We start from the raw sequence: 6,886 nt of genomic DNA, 5'->3' as shown, positions 1-6,886 counted from the left end.
CAAGGCCACGGTTTGCTTTATACTGAGATGATCAAGCTCTTATTTGGTCGTCTTCTTTTCCTGTTGTTTTCCAAGAAAAGGAAATTGGAAACTTGCAAGCTCTCCATCCCTTTTTTTTCTCTCTCTCTCACACACACACCCAGAACAGCCTCACCATTTTCATCCAGCTCCTCTGTCTGTGTTTCTGCTTTTTTCTCCTGGTGGGGATAGCCACTGTTTCTCTGGTGTACCCCTTCCTTTGGAGGGTGAGCACAGACTCTGTTCTTCCTACGGTTTCCTCTCTTGAAGACTGAGCAGATCCTGGAAGAATGTACAGCCATAAAACTGGGATTAGGCGACCTTGTTGTTTTCCATAAACATCTAGAAGGTTTAGAATTTTTCTTATTATTTTAGAAAAACAATTAGAAGAATGTATTCATGAAGGCTTTCACGGTTGGGATCTAATGGTTGTTGTGGGTTTTTCGGGCTCTTTGGCTGTGTTCTGAAGGTTGTTCTTCCTAACGTTTCGCCAGTCTCTGTGGCCGGCATCTTCAGAGGACAACCAACAAAATCACAAAACAAACAAACATGCTGATCAGGAGTTCCTCCCTGCACCTTCATCCTTCAACGAATCTGCAAGACAGAAGCTCTCCCACCAAGACTCTATGGACTCCCCAAAATCCACAAGGACTCAATCCCACTTGATTGTAAATGCCATCAGCTCCCAACATATGAATTAGCCAAACACCTAGTAACCCTCCTACAGACCCACATTGGACAAACCTCCTCCTCCATCAAAGACTCTGGACATTTCATAAGCAAGATCAGCACCCTAAAACTCAACCCTGGGGACAGACTGATCAGCTCTGACATAGTATCCCTGTTCACTAAGGTACCAATAAAGGACACCCTGACACTTATCCAGCAGATATTTCCAGAAGACATCAAGGCCCTCTTCCAACACTGCCTAACGACCAGCTATTTCCAGTGGGATAATGAATTCTATGAACAGACAGATGGAGTGGCAATGGGCAGCCCCCTCAGCCCGGTTATAGCAAACTTCTACATGGAGCATTTTGAAAAACTTGCCCTGGCTTAGACAACCCTCACACCCACAGTCTGGTTCCGATATGTGGATGACACCTTTGCAATTTGGAGTCATGGTGAAGAAAAATTGGAAGAATTTCTCAACCATCTCAACAGCATCCACCCAAATATACAATTCACCACGGAAAAGAGAGGGCCAACTCCCATTTTTAGATGTCATGGTCCTACGCAAAACTGACCTCCAACTGGGACACAAGGTCTACAGAAAACTCACCCACACAGATTGGTACCTACACAAAAACTCCAACCACCACCTACAGCAAAAAAAGAGGCATAATCAAAACACTGGTAGACCATGCAAATCGGAACTGTGAAGCCCAGTTTCTCAGCACAGAACTCAACCATCTGAATTGGGCCCTACAGGCAAATGGCTACTCCAAAAATGAAATCACAAGAGCCATCAAACCAAGAAAACAACACCAAACTGAAGAAGAAAAACAGCCACCGGAGCACAGGTTGCTGTCCTCTGAAGATGCCGGCCACAGAGACTGGCGAAATATTAGGAAGAACAACCTTCAGAACATGGCCAAAGAGCCCGAAAAACCCAAAACAACCAATTAGAAGAATATTGTACAATAATTATTAATGACAGGAGACAGCGGGAAGCATGTTTTGACCCACTGCCACCATTTTGATTTTGAGAGGATCTTTCCCTTCCTCCTTTTCAGTCATATCTGATAAGAATGAAATTGTACCAATTTGTTCTGTCCAAGGTTTTACTGTGAGGAGGGTTTAATGAAACCCAATAACTTGGGTGTCACAGCAGGGTCAAGAATGTGTGACCTTCCTGATGTTGTTGAGTTGTGCCTCTTACCCCATCACTCACCACCTGCTACAGCTGGCTAGGGCTGATGGGAGAGGCAAGCAGATAACATCTGGAGGGCCAGATGTTCTACAAAACTGCTGTACTGCCTGAATTGCCAGGCTTAATAAAAATTCTCCTTTAAGTAAACTTTTGGCTATAATACACTGGATACAACATCCCCATCCAACAGTTATAGGAAATCATACAACTATTAATAATAACATGTAAGAGCACAGGCTTCTATCTTGTTAAATTTTAGTGTTTTGTATGTGACAATTCACCTCCATAGCCATTCATCTTTGTTTTAAACAGAAGTGGCATGCTTGCTTTTGGCCAAAGCAGTGATGCCAGCCTTCCATATTACTGTATTTACTATAAAGACACAAGATTTCGCTTTTTATGACCAGTCCAACTTCATGAAGAGTATTCCTAAACCTCTGCTGGGTATCAGACCGGCAAAGGGATCCCTAAAGCATTCAGCCACAGCTCTTACAGAAGAGTAGAAGCCAGTTGCCTTAGCATAGCCATGGAAACACCTTCTCTTCCTCATCATCTCCCTTTGCTTCACTCAGGCATGGGTTTCTCCATCTTTTGCCAATTGTTTTGTTCTAAAAAGATCAAACAGTCTTCTAAGAGAGGGTGGCTATAATTTATACTGGGCACACCAGATTTTATGCTAGAACCAGCCGTAAATAGTTTTAAACTGACCAATGAAGGACTAAAGCCAATCATCAATTGCACATATACATGTTGTTAAGTGCCATCACATCCCTTTAGACTTACACTGATTCTCATGTTCAATGAGTGGTTCACCAATCACACACACACACACACACACATACACACACCCTACACAAAATGAGTTTCCCATGGTTACAGGCATTCCTGGCGGAAACTAATGCCCTTGACCCATTCCAGTCTAGGCTCAGGCCGCGTCACAGCATGGAGATGGCATGGGTCGCCTTGCAAGATGACCTTTTGAGAGAGGCTGGCAAGGGCAACAAGTCCTTGTTGGTCCTCCTCAACCTGTCAGCAGCCTTTGAGACCCTTGACCACCATATCCTCTGGGGGAGGCTGTCTGAGTTGGGGATCAGAGGCCTGGCTTTGGCCTGGCTCCAGTCCTTCCTAGAGGGCCGTCCCCAGAGAGTACAGTTTGGGGAGATGTTGCCTGCCCTCTTGGAGTCTCAATTGTGGAGTACCACGGGGGTCGATCGTCTACCCAGGGCTGTTTAATATCTGCATGAGGCCCCTGGGGGAGGTCATCAGGAGTTTTGGAGCTTCGGGGCACCAATAGGTGGATGACTCCCAGCTCTATCTCCCCTTCCATCCTTCTGCAGTGGATGCCAACCTGTCCCTTGAGTGCTACCTGGATGCTGTGCTGAATTGGATGAGGCTGAATAATTGATTGAGGCTGAACCCATACAAGACAGAAATCCTGCAGCTGGATGCCCCTAGTGTTTGCGCTCTGGGTGCTTCCTTTTCTTTTTTTGGGGGGGGGGACGGACACTTTTTCCGCTAAGGATAAGATTCGCAGCTTGGGCATACTCCTGGACCCAGAACTATTAATGGAATCTCATATAGCATCTGTGCTCCACTCTGCCTATTTCCATCTAAGGCGGATTGCCCAGCTGCATCCCTACCTTGACACTACGTCCCTCATCATGGTAGTTCATGCACTGGCAGTCTCAAGCTTAGACTACTGCAATGCTCTCTATGTGGGGCTGCCCATGGGAAACTTCAGCAGATTCAAAACACGGCGGTAAGATTATTGAGCAGAGTAAAGAGGCATCAACACATTTCCCCTACTGTGGTTGCCCTGCACTGGTTACGTCTTTGTTTCCTTGCCAGGTTCAAGGTGATGGGGTTAACCTGTAAGGCCCTAAACAGTTTGGGACCTCAATACCTGGTAGAACGTCTCCTTCTGACTAGATCTACCTGTTCTATATGATCCTCCCAGGCCGGACGTTGAGAGTTTTGACTTCAAGAGAGGCCAAAAAGAGATGACTAGAAAACAGGCCTTCTTGGCGGTTGCTCCACAACTCTGGAAAAGTCAGAGATGTCTGAGCAGGAGAGAGATATAGAAGGAGAGAAGACAATGGAAAGAGAGCAGTTGAATGTGGAGGAAGGGAAAAGAAGGGAATCAAGGGGGAAAGAGAGAGGGAGAAGGGGAGGAGGAATTAATTTTGCCCATGTGGGAGGAGGATATAGGGGAACAAAGTGGGAGGAGACAGTTCAGTGTACCAAGGAGAGAGAGAAAGAAGGAAGGGAAGGGAAGGGAAAGGAGGGAAAGGAGAATACAAATGTGATAAAATGCACGGTTTGTTGGAGGACTTCCCTAATTTGAAGGTAGGAGGGTTGCTACCTGACCCAGACAAGTCTAAAGAAAAGGAGACATTGGCAGAAGCTCTGGAATGGACGGTCACGGTCTTTCCGTGGGGACAAGGTCTCTCAAGGAAGGTGATTCGGCCGGACCCTTCCTTCAACCACCCACCGCCGGAGGGAGATTGGGCCAAACACTCTTGTTGTGGGACAATTGGCGTGGTCTGGAGTGCTCCGCTGAGGAAGCCCACCAATCGGGAACATTTTGGGCCAGCCCCTCAGTGAATATTGTCAATTTCCAGACAAAGTTATCATCTTCACAATTTGGACAGTTACCAGAGCTTAATTGTTTTGAACCAATAGAAGTTGTTGTAGACTCACCTAATGTTAAACTAAATAAATCTGTTAACAACCAGAAAAATCAGCAGTAGCTGAACATGCCCTAAAACAAGCTGGACACAAAATTCTATTTCAAAATACTGAAATACTGGACAACACCAGCAATCATTACATTAGACTGCACAGGGAAGCCATTGAAATCTACAAACACCAGCCGAGCTTCAACAAAAAAAGAGAAAGTTTAAAACTCAACAAAGCTTGGCTCCCAGCACTGAAAAATACAGCCTGCAAAAGGTCAACAAACTCTACCCAGCCACAAGGACTGGTGATCACTACACACAAAAGACCAGCTAATTACACCCATCAATCACAGTGACAGATAATCTCTCCTCCTTATCACAACAATACACCCACAACAAAAACACACTGATCACCATAATCACCCATCTCCTAAAAAGGACAAAAGCTGATCCCACAGTCATAAATAACTCCCAAGCAATCTGCACCAGAGCACAGTGCTACTCCTGTCCTCTGAAGATGCCCATGGCCACAGAGACTGGCGAAACGTTAGGAAGAACAATTTATTTATTTATTTATTTATTTTATTTCTATCCCGCCTATCTGATCATATTAGACCACTCTAGGCGGCTTACAGTAAAAACAACAATGTAACCCTAACCCTAACCCTAACCCTAACCCAATCACACAGGCCTTCTTGGCGGTTGCTCCACAACTCTGGGATAGTCTCCCATCCCTAACCCTAACCCTAACCCAATCACACAGGCCTTCTTGGCGGTTGCTCCACAACTCTGGGATAGTCTCCCATCCAAAATTCAACTGGCCTCTTCGCTGAAAACTTTCAAGAGACTACTAAAACATGGTTGTTCAGACAGGCCTTCCCGGACTTCGTAACATCTTAATACAACAGTGCTTTTAACAATTACATTTTCAAACCCTCTGCCATGCCATTTTGTTACATTAATTATTTACTTGTCATTGTTGTCATTTTTTAAAAAGTTTATATTAAATTAAATTTTTGTATTGTTGTTTATAATGCTGTGGAATTTATAAACTGCCCAGAGTAGCCTTAATAACCAGATGAGTGGTATAAAAATCAAATAAATAAATAAAGGGCTGGGTGGGTGGGGATCTCCTGAGTTCTGGTCTCCTGAATCCCAATTCAGCGTTCTTTCCATTATGCCACACTGGCTGTCACCTATAGATGCACAAGTTATCAGAAATGTCACTGCAGACCAGTTAATATCATGGTGCATTTACTTGTGATTGATAAATAATGGAGGCAGAATATCAGGTTGACCAATTGCAAAAGGTCCTGAGATCTACCAGCAGATCTACCCAATCTATCTTCTACCCACACCTGGTTTAGCAATCAAATCCCCACTGCTTCAGTAATCACCTTCCACAGAGTGTCATAGTCTCTGATGAATTTGGTCTCATTTCGCTGAGGCGACATTTTCCAGACCTTGTTAGACAACGCTGTTCTCTAGCTCACCACAGTGTAGTTTATGCCATTCATGACATCACAATCATGGATTACATTCATTCTGCTTGGTGTCAGCAACAGCATCCGAGGCATGGAATCCCTGAACTCGGCCACTGCTACTGGCCGCAGCAGAAGCACCCTCTCAGCAGGCACAGGACATTGGGGGGGGTCCTCAGCCCAACAGGTTATGGCTCACAGTGAAAGACTGAAAGTCACTTCAGGAAAGCTGGGAAGGGAATGGTATCACTTTCCTTGTAACAACTTCCTTGCCTACTGGATTCTATCACACAGTCCGATCATGTAGCATCATATCTCCTTTCATTACATGAAAATGAAATGCTTTGTATTCACGCAAGTTCATGTTCTCTAGACTCATAAAGAGAGTACGGCTCAATAAGAAGCTGATGACATAGACCAAAATCCAGGTCTCTAGAGCCTGTGTCCTGAGCACACTCCTGTCCTGCAGTGAGTCCTGGACCCTTTGTGCACGGCAGGAGAGGAAGCTGAACACCTTCCATATGCGTTGTCTCCAACACATTTTTGGGATCACCTGGCAGGACAAAGTTCCAAACGCAGTAGTCCTAGATCGAGCTGGAATTTTTAGCATGTATACATTATTGAAACAGCGACGTCTACGTTGGCTTGGGCATGTTGTGCGAATGGGTGACAGTCAGATTCCAAAAGCTCTCCTGTATGGAGAATTAGTGCAGGGAAAGTGCTCCATATTGGATAATTTTCTGGAAACTTGTTTAAGTCCCAGTAAAATGCACAGCAGAAGGCCAGCCTGTTAGGCAGAATTAGCTAAAGGATTCCCCTTTTACTTTTCTTCATCC

Source organism: Pogona vitticeps, chromosome 5 (genome assembly GCF_051106095.1).
Source record: "Pogona vitticeps strain Pit_001003342236 chromosome 5, PviZW2.1, whole genome shotgun sequence".
NCBI classification, from domain to species: domain Eukaryota; kingdom Metazoa; phylum Chordata; class Lepidosauria; order Squamata; family Agamidae; genus Pogona; species Pogona vitticeps.
This window is presented reverse-complemented; position numbering follows the sequence as displayed.